The sequence below is a fragment of the Mus musculus genome, chromosome 7 (genome assembly GCF_000001635.26).
Source record: "Mus musculus strain C57BL/6J chromosome 7, GRCm38.p6 C57BL/6J".
Lineage (NCBI taxonomy): Eukaryota > Metazoa > Chordata > Mammalia > Rodentia > Muridae > Mus > Mus musculus.
In genome coordinates this window covers 96194788-96210517 of record NC_000073.6, presented here as the reverse complement: position 1 = coordinate 96210517, position 15730 = coordinate 96194788, and the positions used below count along the sequence as shown (strand labels likewise).

General features: G+C 45.3%; 1 protein-coding gene and 1 pseudogene across 13 annotated transcripts in view; one reads left to right on the top strand and one right to left on the bottom strand.

Annotated features, from left to right (window-relative positions):
- Tenm4 (teneurin transmembrane protein 4) overlaps positions 1-15730 on the bottom strand; it is a 739850-nt gene that overhangs the window by 700576 nt on the left and 23544 nt on the right. For 3 of the 13 annotated variants that reach the window (XM_030242550.1, XM_030242545.1, XM_030242551.1), the window contains exon 1: positions 109-543. The exons of 3 other annotated variants lie outside the window; for them this stretch is intronic. The gene's annotated coding sequence lies outside the window, so the exon portion shown is untranslated. Of the gene's footprint in view, positions 1-18; positions 744-15730 lie in introns of those variants that run through there. 7 more of the 13 variants (XM_006507804.2, XM_030242546.1, XM_006507805.2 and 4 more) reach the window with 5 other exon arrangements.
- Positions 6877-8129, top strand: Gm8319 (predicted gene 8319; annotated as a pseudogene).

The following is a 15730-nucleotide window of genomic DNA, read 5'->3' as shown; positions in this document are numbered from 1 at the left end:
TGCTTGAGCTGCCCGGACCTGCGAATGCAGAGAGGGGCGACAGAACTGGCGAGCCTCCGCCGTGGTCCCCAAGGCGCTTTTTCCGTAGAGCTGATCACGCCGCCTTACCGTGGCTGCAGGCTGCCACCGCCGGGGAAGCGTGGACGAGGACGGCGGGGAGGCGAGGCACCGCGCCGCTGGCTCCGCCGCTCCGCGAGTTGTATTGAGGCACCCAAGACGGAGCAGGTCCCGGTTCTGAGCTCAGCTCCGGTGAGACCAACAATAGCTCCCGCGGGGAGCGGAGCCCCAGCGAGCCTCCAGCCGCGCGCGCACGCCGGGCTCCGGCTCCCGGCCGCTCCCGGCCGGCGTTCCTGCCAGCACTGCTGCCCCACATGTAACAGCTGCAATCCCGAGGCTTCGGGGGGGGGGGGGCTGGGGCGGGGGTGCGCGCGCGGGTGTGTGTGAGTGTGTGTGTTTAATAGCTTCCCTCCTCTTCTTCCCCTCCCTGCCTGCTCGCCTGCCTGCCTTCGTCCCCCTCCCTCGCTCTCTTACACACAGGGCGAGCGAGTGAGCGAGCGAGACACACTCGCGCACACACGCACACACACGCAGGTTACATGAATGGGAGGCGGGAGCCAATCCTACGAGGCCGGCCGAGCGGCGCTTGGAACAGGGCTTCACCACGGCACCGGGGGGCGCCACACAGGTGATGCGCCCCCTTCCCCCGTGCCCACTCGGCCTCCTTTCCGCTCACCCATCTCTGTTGTGTGCCATGCCTTCCCTTATCTCCGTCCTCCCTTTCTCTGAGCTGCTTTCTCCATTTCCTCATCTCATTTTCTTTCTGGAATTCTCTCAAGTGCTTCAGTATTTTTCTCGGATTCCTCTTTGACCCTCCTTTCTCGCTTTCCTCGCAGTCTTTCGAAAACTTTCTCCTTCCCTGCCCCTACTTTTCTCCACTTCCTCCCCTCTTGTTTTTTGTTTTCTTGCCCACCTCCGAGTTGTGTATTAGTATATTGTGTAGCCCGGGCTCTTCTCTCTCATCACACCTCTCTTGGAGTCCTTGGCCCTGCTTCTTGCCTAACCCCTTGAAATACTTTTCCACACCTCCAACACTTTTCCTGGGTTGCTTTCGCCAGAAGTAATTAACAGTTCCTTCCTTGGGAATGCAAGATGCCTTAAAGAAAGGCCTTCTTTCCTGGGACAGCTTCCCCAAAACCATGGTAACCGCTACGGAGTCGTGATGGCAATCATTGGGGGAGAGGAGGGATGACAGTGAATATAGTCCAAGGAATTTCTGTCCTTCATGAGTCTGGATCTTAATTGCCAGCACATTACCAAAGGAAGAACATTTGTCTGTGATGGCGACACCGCTTGAACTCGGAGGCTTTTTGGAGAAACTAAAGAAATTCCCTCCTAAAGCCTGCTTCATGCTCCCTTCCCCTAGCTTCATTTTCCACCTACAAAACAGGTTCTAGCCACCTCCTTAGAGTGAACAATGGACAGAAAGCACTGAGGTGCATAGAAAGTACTCAGAGGTAGTTTCCATCTCCCATCTTCCACTACCTTTATAAGAAGTGTTTCAGGATGGATAGGTGATCAGTACTGATTCCCAGGCCACGTGGAAGGAAAGATTGGCTGTTACAAACAACAACAACAAGAGGGTACTGTGCCTCTGGAGACTCTGTGCAGATCACAAAGTTTATATATAAACTTGGGGTAGTAGGTGTCTCAGTACATCCTTGCTTCTGCATGCAAAAAGGCAAAAATGGGGACGATGTGGGCAGACTGCCTTATAATCAGCCCAATCTATTTTTAAAATCCTCACGATGAGTGAACACTGACCAGCGACAAAGCCTTTGAGACTTACTAAAATGTCAAGCCTTTGGGTGGCATTTATCAACTATGTGTCCTCACTGCAGACATCAAATGCTGGCTACCATCATGAAGGGCAGTCACATTCTGTCCTTCAACGAGTATCTGTTGACCATTTAGTCTTTGGCAGGTGTGTAATGGGGCTCTGGCTGCTTGGGTATGAAGCCAATCATTCCTGCCTTCTGGATTTCAGTGTCCTAGACATATCTCATAAAAACATAATGAGAAAAAAAAGAACACACACGCACACACACACACACACACAGAGAGAGAGAGAGAGAGAGAGAGTTCCGTCAGTGGCACTTACAGACTTTAAAAAACAACAGGTCTGAGGTGGGGGTAAGAAGGGGGTGCTTGAGAGTGAAAACTTTGGAAATCGCCTTCAGCTTCTGCACATTCTTGAGGTGGTAAGGAAACGGACTTGCATTTGAAAGCAGTGGATGTTGATGAGAAATGTGCTATTCAAACAGTCTCAAAGTATTTCCAAACAGGATGCAGATCACTTCAAAGGAGACAATGATAGCTTTAGACCAGAAAATTTTGTCATACTCCTCCTTCATCAAAACATCAGAGTCCACACCACAGGGATAGTGACAGGTACCATGTGCCCCCTGGTGTGGTGCACAGGACATAATGCCATCTCTGTGGTATCTCTACAGCAAATAAGGAACCTGAATCTAACCATTGAGATGTGTCAGACAACTCCAAACTGAGGGTCATTCCATGTAAGTGCTGTGCACTATTCAAGAACAGCAAAGTCCTGACAGAGGGCTCCAGAGTAGTCTCAGATAAAGAAACAGCTTAGTTGTTATGACAATAAATGTGACATGTGAGCCTGACTAGAGCATTAGTGGAGGGATTGGCATAGGTTAAAGAAAATTTAAATTATATAATGATACGTCCATGTTAATTTCTAGTTTGGGTGGTTAGAGAGGAGACTCCTCCCCCTTATTTAAATAAACATGCCACTGAAATGTTTAGAAGTTCAAAAAAGAAAGAAACAGTAGGGCCAATCCTTGCCTTTAGAAAGAGACACAGTGTAGAAGGTGTGATGCCTGGAAGCAGCAGTGTGAGCCTGATCTGTCCACCCTGGCTTAGGGGGCAAGGGAAAGCTTCCTGCAGGAGGTGCTTCTCAGGGCAGGCTGGACTGTGAAGTGGGAGGGGCTGTGTTCTCAGCCTGGAAGAGAACAGGACAGGTAAATGCATCAGGCGCCTGCACAAGCACAAGGGAAGCTGTAGGCCACGACTGGATCAAGGTTAGAGCAGTAGGCATGGTTGAAAGAGAAAGGGTTCTGAAGAAAGCATGGGGGAAAGCTATTGATGGTTCATAGCTGGAGAGGGATGTGATCTTGAGTACAGTTGAAACAAGATGATTTGGAAGCAGGAGGGAGGGAAAAAGAAGGAATGGGGTAGTTTGAGAAGACAAAAGACAGAAACAAGTAGGCGATTCATGTAAACTAAGGCATTTGTCATGAAGAAGAGAAGAGGTTTGAGAGCAAGTAGGTTTGTATGGTGAGGTGGACATTTTGGGTGGCCACCCAGAGGGGACTGGGCTAGAAGTTAAAGGTAACAATCTTTCTTCAGTTTGGTTATCCTGGTGGATGATGGAAGAATTCCTTGCAGTGTGGAACGGGTTCAGAAGGAAGTAGAGGGGAAATGAGGTCCATTGTCATCAGATGATAGTCCAACTGTGTGCTAAGTGCATTTGTTCATGCTCCTGTGTGGCTCTCTAAGGCCACAGAAAACAAATGACATTAGAGAGAGAGAGACATAGGGGGGGAAGGGAAGGGAAGGGAAGGGAAGGGAAGGGAAGGGAAGGGAAGGGAAGGGAAGGGAAGGGAAGGGAAGAGAAGAGAAGAGAAGAGAAGAGAAGAGAAGAGAAGAGAAGAGAAGAGAAGAGAAGAGAAGACCTTCTTAGTGTATGTGTATTACACCAAAGGTTGGGACACGGTATAATATACAAAAGATTTACATCATTTATAATAATGAAGACAGAGATAAAAAGATCAAAAACCAGCATAAAAGATCAAGTATGAGAAGTAATATTGGGAGACTATGCCGGGGCCTAGCAAACACAGAAGTGGATGCTCACAGTCAGCTATTGGATGGATCACAGGGCCCCCAATGGAGGAGCTAGAGAAAGTACCCAAGGAGCTAAAGGGAACTGCAACCCTATAGGTGGAACAACAATATGAATTAACCAGTACCCAGGAGCTCTTGTCTCTAGCTGCATATGTATCAAAAGATGGCCTAGTCCGCCATCACTGGAAAGAGAGGCCCATTGGTCATGCAAACTTTATATGCCCCAGTACAGGGGAATGCCAGGGTCAAAAAGTGGGAGTGGGTGGGTAGGGGAGTGGAGGGGGAGGGTATGGGGGACTTTTGGGATAGGATTGGAAATGTAAATGAGGAAAATACCTAATAAAAATATTTAAAAAAGAAAAAAAAAAGAAAAGTAATATTGGAACAGCCTTCGTTAGAGTATTATGTGTATACTCTCAAATAATATTTTGGTCTAGTTTTCAGTCCGTTAGGATATTGCTATTTTGTAAACAAAATTTAAAACAATTCAAAATTGATAATTATATTTTTGAAATCCTCTAGCAAAAATTAACTAGGGAACAAAAGAAAAGAAATATAAAAATATTGTCAAATTTTTGACTGAGGATGGTGGGGTTATGAGTAATAGACATTTTCTTTCTTTCTTTCTTTCTTTCTTTCTTTCTTTCTTTCTGTCTTTCTTTCTTTCTTTCTCTCTTTCTTCTTTTCTTTCTTTCTGTACTTTCTCTGCCTCGGATACTAATTGTTCCTTGTTTATAAGAACTGTCATAAAAACCACAGACATGGCTGGAAATCTCCACCATCCACTTTGTCCCTTTTCAATGTGCCCTCCCCAATCCCCTGAAGAGCTAAGTGCCTTCCAGGCTTTATCATCCAGAGTGAAATACCAAGGCATTTAACAAATCAGCAGAAATTATCAGCTGGGCTGGTGAGGGGAGAGGGCGATTGTGTGGAGGCAGATGCGTTATTAGAGCCGTTGGAGCTGTATATATTAAAGATATTTGCATTGCCCTTATTGATTCTGTAATATGTTACAAGGAAAGGAAAACATAAAGTGGGGCCAAGAACGTGTGAGTCTTTAAAGGGCAAGTTTTAATTAGGAAACATATTTATTTGAAAAAATAACAACTTCTGTTTGGAGACCAGCAGTTACTACAGAAGGGTTGCTGGATGTGAGAATTCCAGGCAAGGGATCACAGAGGGGGAGCGGCCAATGCTTCATGCCTGCTGTCTGTCTGATACTTTATCAAATGCCAAGCTGGTTTCATAGGATTTAGATACCCACTGATAGGCCCCGGCAGACTTTCACAATTAGAGGGTAAGGAAAGGGTCAGGGCACGCCCCCAGGCTTCAGGCAGCTAAATGTAAGTAGAAAGCTCCCTAGAAAAGCTCCCCATTGAATGCCCACCCTGTTGAGATATTTAGCATAAGAGACTGGATGTTCCTTAACCTGAATAACAATAGCACAGCACCTAAGCAAGCCGACTCCTTCCATCTTTCCCCAACCTCTACATCTGCAATTCTTTCCATTCCTCACCCACCCTGAGGGGGAGCCTGTGAAGGAGAAGGGGGCACCGCCTAGAAATGGTCAGAGCTGAATGCTGAACAGTAGTGAAGGCTGAGGAGAACCGGGAAGGTTCCTGGAAGTCCTTGGGTGTGGCCTGGAGCTTCCCGGATGTATCATCTGTGGGATCCTCTTGCTATCCAAGGAAAGGGCGTGAGAGTACTGAACCCACCCCCACTCCCCCCTGCTGGCTCCGCAGCGTATGGACAGTCGGTGTCAGAAGACACCCCCCCACCCCCGCCCCCACCCCACCCCCGGTTCCTGGCCTTTTCTAGCTCAACCACATTTGTAAAAAGCAAGAGGGGAAGCCATGACTACTCTCTGGCCAGCTGACTCAGTGAATTTCTGTGCTGCCTGCCTATCTAACCCGTGAGCTGTCTTTCGGCCTGATGGAAAGAGAAGCTGGTATTTGGGAATAAATGACAACTTAAACTGTCTGCAAGTAAGGGGAGCACGCCCTAGGATCATCACAAATACTCTTTTAGGGAAATGGTTGGATCTTGTCCTCCACTCTGCTCCTTACGGCCTATCTGGCTTTTACACATCCTTAGCAAAAATTCCTTCACTGAATTAAGAAACGGATGTTAATAGACCCTGCATGGCCTGAACACTTCTGGAAAACAGCAAAGAGGGTTACCTCATTTCAGTTGTAGCTCCAGGCCATGTGATCGACACAGTCACTATTTCCACAACATAGGTGAGAAAACTGAGACACGGGGACGTTAAGCAAGAACTAGCAAAAGGCTATCAGCAAGTCAAGGAACTTGCTGCCAAATCTGGCCACCTGAGACTGAGCCCTGGGTTCCACAAAGAAGCAAACTAACTCTCATACATTGTCATTTGTGCTGGCTAGTGCTATGTCAACTTGATCCAAGCTATAGTCATCTGAGAGAAGGAAGCCTCAACTGAGAAAACACTTCCATAAGATCTGGCTGCAGGCAGGCTGTAAAGCATTTTCTTAATGAATGATTGGTGGGGGAGGGTGGGGCCCGCCCCTTTGTGGGTGGCGCCAGCCTTGGGCTGATGGTTCTGGATTCTGTAAGAAAGCAGGCTGAAGAAGCCATGGGAACCATCAAATAAGTAGCTTTCCTCCATAGCCTCTGCACCAGCTCCGGCCTCCAGATTCCTGCCTTGAGTTTCTGCCCTGACTTCTTCAGTGATGCGCAGTGATGTGTAAGTCTAACAAACTCTTTTCTCCTTAAGGTGCTTTTGGTCATGGCGTGTTTGTCACAGCAATAATAACTCTCACTAAGACATCCTTTGATGTCCACACTAGTATCCTGGCACGTCGTGCATATGCGTGTGATGCACATATAGGCAATAAATACATGTAATTTAAAAATGAAACAGAGAAGTTAAGCAAGTTGCTGAAGGTCCTATTCTAAGAATGTTCTGATAAGACAGCCATTGCAGTACATTGAGCTCCATAGAGACAGCGCCGGGGCAAGCGCGAGCCGGACGGGCACTGGGCGACTCTGTGCCTCGCGGAGGAAAATCAACTAAACATGGGCAAAGGAGATCCTAAGAAGCCGAGAAGCAAAATGTCCTCATATGCATTCTTTGTGCAAACTTGCCGGGAGGAGCACAAGAAGAAGCACCCGGATGCTTCTGTCAACTTCTCAGAGTTCTCCAAGAAGTGCTCAGAGAGGTGGAAGACCATGTCTGCTAAAGAAAAGGGGAAATTTGAAGATATGGCAAAGGCTGACAAGGCTCGTTATGAAAGAGAAATGAAAACCTACATCCCCCCCAAAGGGGAGACCAAAAAGAAGTTCAAGGACCCCAATGTACCCAAGAGGCCTCCTTCTTCTTGTTCTGTTCTGAGTACCGCCCCAAAATCAAAGGCGAGCATCCTGGCTTATCCATTGGTGATGTTGCAAAGAAACTAGGAGAAATGTGGAACAACACTGCAGCAGATGACAAGCAGCCCTATGAGAAGAAAGCTGCCAAGCTGAAGGAGAAGTATGAGAAGGATATTGCTGCCTACAGAGCTAAAGGAAAACCTGATGCAGCGAAAAAGGGGGTGGTCAAGGCTGAAAAGAGCAAGAAAAAGAAGGAAGAGGAAGATGATGAGGAGGATGAAGAGGATGAAGAAGAGGAGGAAGAAGAGGAAGACGAAGATGAAGAAGAAGATGATGATGATGAATAAGTTGGTTCTAGCGCAGTTTTTTTTTCTTGTCTATAAAGCATTTAACCCCCCTGTACACAACTCACTCCTTTTAAAGAAAAAAATTGAAATGTAAGGCTGTGTAAGATTTGTTTTTAAACTGTACAGTGTCTTTTTTTGTATAGTTAACACACTACCGAATGTGTCTTTAGATAGCCCTGTCCTGGTGGCATTTTAAATAGCCACTAACCTTGCCTGGTACAGTCTGGGGGTTGTAAATTGGCATGGAAATTTAAAGCAGGTTCTTGTTGGTGCACAGCACAAATTAGTTATATATGGGGACAGTAGTTTGGTTTTTTGTTTGTTTTTTTTTCTTTTGGTTTTCTTTTTGGGTTTTATTTTTTTCATCTTCAGTTGTCTCCGATGCAGCTTATACGAAGATAATTGTTGTTCTGTTAACTGAATACCACTCTGTAATTGCAAAAAAAAATTGCGGCTGTTTTGTTGACATTCTGAATGCTTCTAAGTAAATACAATTTTTTTTATTAGGAAAAAAAAAAAGAATGTTCTGATAAATGCCAAAGGTAGTTTCCGGCTTTGGCGAGACTATACCTGACCACACACTGTATTGGTTAGGTGGATGGAACTATTGATATTAGTAGGAAATGAGTGAAGTGCCATTTATGGTTTATTTAAGCTTGTTGAGGGTAGGCGAACACATTGATTCTCATGATACTACCCTGCTTATGTCCTTCATTGCAAATCTCACAATGGAGTTGCAATTGCTTGTTTGTACATTCCTTTTGTTTTCGAGCTGTAAGATGTTTAAGTTGCATGAGTGAAATGACCATGCTATGTCTTAGCTACTGTGGTGCTCAATGCCTGGCACCAAGTAGGTGTTAAGTGAATACTTGTGAAATGAATAAATGAAGGTGGGCTCCTGGTGTTCTGGCGCAGCAGAGCATACGAAAGCCTCAGTACATGTACACTGGTGAAAGCTGGGGATTTTCCATTAATTCACTCCATTTTCATGCCAACGCTATACTCTCTGCCCTTGAGGGCATGCAGTTCGGGCAGTGGGGCTGAGCTTCAGATGAGCACGTAATGATTCTGATGTCAGATTGTGCCCTTCCACTGACATTTGCTCCCAGATAGCAGGGAAAACACTGGTCAGAAAATAGCAGCATCTGTCGTGGTCAAAGGTGACGAGCTGGCAAAATTTTGTAGCAGAAGGAAGCATTCCTTCTGAGTAGCCACCTTCTCCCCGTCCCCACGTCCCCACGGCCCCACCGTGCAGTGGTTCTGCATCAGCTGACCTCGCCTGTCGTTCCCAGGGCTTTCCTCAAAGGAATCCTAATGCCTTTCCATCTCTTCAGCCTGCTTGATGCCATGTAATGTTCTCACAAAGGCTGCTGTTCCTCCAAGGCCTCCATCCTGCCACTTTCCCTCTTGCTGCATCTTGTCACTGGCTTAACAGGCTTCTTTGCCACCTACACAGGTCTGACTTGTATACTCGAGGTGGGTCAGGAGCTGGGGCTGATATTCTGCAAAATCAGTTCCATCCCCTACTTCCAGAATTCGGTGGCCTTATGAGAACTGTATTGGTCCAGGACCTGTGGCAGAGATAACCAAGGAGGGAACCAACAGCAAACACTAAAGCTTTAAGAATGGCTTCCACTCAAGTCTCAGAGCCATTATGGTGTGAGTCACTACACTACACAGACCAGGCACTTTACAAGTGTTCACACACTAGGTTCTTGAAGATCCTGTTGCTACTCCCAAGTCACCATCATCCAATATTTTCTGGCTTTAACAACATGAATGTGTGTGTGTGTGTGTGTGTGTGTGTGTGTGTGTGTGTGTAATAATAGGACCTAACACTATTCCAAACACTTTACTATGTACAGACTATCTGAACACACACACGAACACACACACACACACACACACACCCTTATTTTTCACAGATATATGCTGTTTCAGCATATCCATATGTGACACTTTGTGAAGATGACCGTAAGGATCACAGAAACTGTGATAATATTCATTTAAATAAATGTCAGGTAAATAGCATAAGGTAAAGCACACAGCATTTGCCCCCAAATGTTAAGTAGGTAAATTATATTGTTACTTTCATATTAGTTAATTGTTAAGCAACCCAGAAGAAGGTAAGATTTTTGGTCACTTTGGAAAAAACAAACATGGACCATATTGTACCTGTAGAGGCCAGAGAACAATATTTAATGAATTTGTGAAGGACTTGCTATGATTGGTCTTGTGACTTTTCTTTAATGAATTATTGAGCATTCCAAGCAAAGTGGGTAAGTTGACTATACCCATCACCTAGCTGCAGTAATTAATAGCTCCCATCAGCTCCCATCCAGTCTCGTTATTGATGTCAATTTACACCCTCCCATGTTATTTGAATGAAAATTCTAGAAACTATTTCCTTTAGCCCACAAATATTTTAGTAGCCATTACTATAAATATGAGATATTTTAACAATGCCTAACAATAATAGGTTTTATATTAAAACACAACAGGAATTCATTAATAGAATCAAAGTATCCAGTGGCTATCCACATCACCCATTTTCACAAGTCTTCTTTCCTAGTCTGTTTGTTTGTGGCGCCATCCAAGTGAATCCCACAGGCTGCAACTGACTGAGAGGTCTCCTGGGTTCCGTTGGATCTACAGGCTTCCTGCCATCTATTTCTCTTCTCTTGTAAATGAGTTGTTACTGATTTATCCCAGAGAGTGTCCTATAATCTAGTTACTGATTATACTCTTTTGGGGGTGTTTTAACATATTCTTTTTTTCTTTCCTGTAAACTTGCAGTTCATTCTAGAGGCTTGGTCCACTGGAGAGTTAATTTTTTTGGCAGGACCACTTTATAGATGGTAGAGTGTGCTTCCATCTGTCTTTGTGATGTTAGCAGCCTTTGGTGCTCATTGACCAGATTCATCATTCCACTGGAGGTTGTGAAGAGGTGATCGTCCATCATGCCCTCTTCACTTTCTAGCAGAATACTTCTATAAAGAGAAATGACCTCTCATGAACTCCTTGGTTATCTTAAAAAGGTAGGGTACATTTCTGATATTTTTCCTTTCAGTTGCCTGATTTCCAAGTTGGCTTTTTAGCGTCTCCTAAAAGTAGGCAAGGTGTGTGTGTGTGTGTGTGTGTGTGTGTGTGTGTGTGTGAGAGAGAGAGAGAGAGAGAGAGAGAGAGAGAGAGAGAGAAAGAGAGAGAGAGAGAGAGAGAGGAGGTATGGATTAGTAGTAATATTCTTGATAGTGAAATTAAGCATAAATTTTAAATTATTTTTCTTTGCTTTTTATTATTTACAAAATGTCCACAATGAGCCCATTTTATAATTTTGGTATGAAAAAAAAACCCATTACTAAGAAATCACCAAAATAAACCAGATGGTATAAATTACAATATTATAAACTACCCATCTTACACGTGGCTAGAATAATGATAATCTATGACATCCGCTGAGTGCTGTACTATTTACAAAATATTTATTATCTTTCATGATCACAGCATTCTTGTGAGAGAGGATAGGAATATTGTTTCATAAGTCAGAAAACTAGCCCAGGTGTCATGGTACACTTCTTTAATGTCAGTGCTTGAAGACAGAGACAGTTGGATCTTCATGGGTTCAAGGCAAGCAAGAAGAGGTTTAAAGGTAGCTCAGATCACAAACTCAAGGTAGAAGTCAGTGCTGCCCAATGGTTGGCGAGTGCCCCAGCCCATGCGTAAAACTAATTTTCAGTGGTCATCACTGTATGGCTTGACAGTAGGGAGAGATCTTTGTTACTCTCTCTCCCTTAATTATGATGCTGTCCCAGAACTTCCTTCAGCATGGGACCCAAAGACATAAATGCCAATATTTTTAGAAGTGCATAAATAACCTATTTTCAGCAGTGTGTGAATGACCCTTAGGATTCCACATATATCTGAACATTGGAGAGAAATTTGATAAAATAAATAGTATTCAATTTCAGTGTATGTGTGTGCAGCACGAGGGACTTGGGAGTTCTGTTACTCCTCCCATGAGCTGCAAAGGCTAGGGAGGAATTGCCTGCCCTGTCCCTCTCTAGCTGCTCCTTTTCTGCCCAGCATTCCTGAGCAGCCCAACAGCCAGTGATTTGGTGTTGCTGTTCACAGAATCTGCTTGTGGGTGGACGGGGCTATGAAACCACTATACCTCTACTCAGATTTGTCACACAATGGGGTGGGAAGTTGGGACTGGGGCTGTTGGGGATGGGGAAGATGCTGCTAGCTACCTCACAGCAATGTAGGGATCTAAGCTAGTAAAGACCAGTAGAAACCAAACACAGACCAAAAGCAAAGTTGTAAACTTTTCTTCTTATCAAAGTGATTCATGAGCATAGCTTTTTAAAGTCAAATATCGAGAGAACCTGACAGCTTCTGGAACAGGCGGAAGCACAGAGGCACTGAGGCAGCACCCTTTGTGGGCCGGGGACAGCCAGCCACCGTCTGGACCGGAGGACAGGTGCCCGCCCGGCTGGGGAGGCGGCCTAAGCCACAGCAGCAGCGGTCGCCATCTTGGTCCGGGACCCGCCGAACTTAGGAAATTAGTCTGAACAGGTGAGAGGGTGCGCCAGAGAACCTGACAGCCTCTGGAACAGGCAGAAGCACAGAGGGGCTGAGGCAGCACCCTGTGTGGGCCGGGGACAGCCGGCCACCTTCCGGACCGGAGGACAGGTGCCCGCCCGGCTGGGGAGGCGACCTAAGCCACAGCAGCAGCGGTCGCCATCTTGGTCCGGGACCCGCCGAACTTAGGAAATTAGTCTGAACAGGTGAGAGGGTGCGCCAGAGAACCTGACAGCTTCTGGAACAGGCAGAAGCACAGAGGCGCTGAGGCAGCACCCTGTGTGGGCCGGGGACAGCCGGCCACCTTCCGGACCAGAGGACAGGTGCCCGCCCGGCTGGGGAGGCGACCTAAGCCACAGCAGCAGCGGTCGCCATCTTGGTCCGGGACCCGCCGAACTTAGGGAATTAGTCTGAACAGGTGAGAGGGTGCGCCAGAGAACCTGACAGCTTCTGGAACAGGCGGAAGCACAGAGGCGCTGAGGCAGCACCCTTTGTGGGCCGGGGACAGCCAGCCACCGTCCGGACCGGAGGACAGGTGCCCGTCCGGCTGGGGAGGCGGCCTAAGCCACAGCAGCAGCGGTCGCCATCTTGGTCCGAGACCCGCCGAACTTAGGAAATTAGTCTGAACAGGTGAGAGGGTGCGCCAGAGAACCTGACAGCTTCTGGAACAGGCAGAAGCACAGAGGCGCTGAGGCAGCACCCTGTGTGGGCCGGGGACAGCCGGCCACCTTCCGGACCGGAGGACAGGTGCCCACCCGGCAGGGGAGGCGGCCTAAGCCACAGCAGCAGCGGTCGCCATCTTGGTCCCGGGACTCCAAGGAACTTAGGAATTTAGTCTGCTTAGGTGAGAGTCTGTACCACCTGGGAACTGCCAAAGCAACACAGTGTCTGAGAAAGGTCCTGTTTTGGGCCTTCTTCTTCGGCCAGGAGGAGGTCCAAATACAAGATATCTGCGCACCTTCCCTGTAAGAGAGCTTGCCAGCAGAGAGTGCTCTGAGCACTGAAACTCAGAGGAGAGAATCTGTCTCCCAGGTCTGCTGATAGACGGTAACAGAATCACCAGAAGAACAATCTCTAAACAGAGTCAACTATAACTACTAACTCCAGAGATTACCAGATGGCGAAAGGTAAACGGAGGAATCTTACTAACAGGAACCAAGACCACTCACCATCACCAGAACCCAGCACACCCACTTCGCCCAGTCCAGGGAACCCCAACACACCTGAGAACCTAGACCTAGATTTAAAAGCATATCTCATGATGATGGTAGAGGACATCAAGAAGGACTTTAATAAATCACTTAAAGAAATACAGGAGAACACTGCTAAAGAGTTACAAGTCCTTAAAGAAAAACAGGAAAACACAATCAAACAGGTAGAAGTCCTTACAGAAAAAGAGGAAAAAACATACAAACAGGTGATGGAAATGAACAAAACCATACTAGACCTAAAAAGGGAAGTAGACACAATAAAGAAAACTCAAAGCGAGGCAACACTAGAGATAGAAACCCTAGGAAAAAAATCTGGAACCATAGATTTGAGCATCAGCAACAGAATACAAGAGATGGAAGAGAGAATCTCAGGTGCAGAAGATTCCATAGAGAACATCGGCACAACAATCAAAGAAAATGGAAAATGCAAAAAGATCCTAACTCAAAATATCCAGGAAATCCAGGACACAATAAGAAGACCAAACGTACGGATAATAGGAGTGGATGAGAATGAAGATTTTCAACTCAAAGGTCCAGCAAACATCTTCAACAAAATTATTGAAGAAAACTTCCCAAATCTAAAGAATGAGATGCATATGAACATACAAGAAGCCTACAGAACTCCAAATAGACTGGACCAGAAAAGAAATTCCTCCCGACACATAATAATCAGAACATCAAATGCACTAAATAAAGATAGAATACTAAAAGCAGTAAGGGAAAAAGGTCAAGTAACATATAAAGGCAAGCCTATCAGAATTACACCAGATTTTTCACCAGAGACTATGAAAGCCAGAAGAGCCTGGACAGATGTTATACAGACACTAAGAGAACACAAACTGCAGCCCAGGCTACTATACCCAGCCAAACTCTCAATTATCATAGAGGGAGAAACCAAAGTATTCCACGACAAAACCAAATTCACGCATTATCTCTCCACGAATCCAGCCCTTCAAAGGATAATAACAGAAAAAAACCAATACAAGAACGGGAACAACGCCCTAGAAAAAACAAGAAGGTAATCCCTCAACAAACCTAAAAGAAGACAGCCACAAGAACAGAATGCCACCTTTAACAACTAAAATAACAGGAAGCAACAATTACTTTTCCTTAATATCTCTTAACATCAATGGTCTCAACTCGCCAATAAAAAGACATAGACTAACAAACTGGCTACACAAACAAGACCCAACATTTTGCTGCTTACAGGAAACTCATCTCAGAGAAAAAGATAGACACTACCTCAGAATGAAAGGCTGGAAAACAATTTTCCAAGCAAATGGTATGAAGAAACAAGCAGGAGTAGCCATCCTAATATCTGATAAGATTGACTTCCAACCCAAAGTCATCAAAAAAGACAAGGAGGGACACTTCATTCTCATCAAAGGTAAAATCCTCCAAGAGGAACTCTCAATTCTGAATATCTATGCTCCAAATACAAGAGCAGCCACATTCACTAAAGAAACTTTAGTAAAGCTCAAAGCACACATTGCGCCTCACACAATAATAGTGGGAGACTTCAACACACCACTTTCACCAATGGACAGATCATGGAAACAGAAACTAAACAGGGACACACTGAAACTAACAGAAGTGATGAAACAAATGGATCTGACAGATATCTACAGAACATTTTACCCTAAAACAAAAGGATATACCTTCTTCTCAGCACCTCATGGTACCTTCTCCAAAATTGACCACATAATAGGTCACAAATCAGGCCTCAACAGATTCAAAAATATTGAAATTGTCCCATGTATCCTATCAGATCACCATGCACTAAGGCTGATCTTCAATAACAAAATAAATAACAGAAAGCCAACATTCACATGGAAACTGAACAACACTCTTCTCAATGATACCTTGGTCAAGGAAGGAATAAAGAAAGAAATTAAAGACTTTTTAGAGTTTAATGAAAATGAAGCCACAACGTACCCAAACCTTTGGGACACAATGAAAGCATTTCTAAGAGGGAAACTCATAGCTATGAGTGCCTTCAAGAAAAAACGGGAGAGAGCACATACTAGCAGCTTGACAACACATCTAAAAGCTCTAGAAAAAAAGGAAGCAAATTCACCCAAGAGGAGTAGACGGCAGGAAATAATCAAACTCAGGGGTGAAATCAACCAAGTGGAAACAAGAAGAACTATTCAAAGAATTAACCAAACGAGGAGTTGGTTCTTTGAGAAAATCAACAAGATAGATAAACCCTTAGCTAGACTCACTAAAGGGCACAGGGACAAAATCCTAATTAACAAAATCAGAAATGAAAAGGGAGACATAACAACAGATCCTGAAGAAATCCAAAACACCATC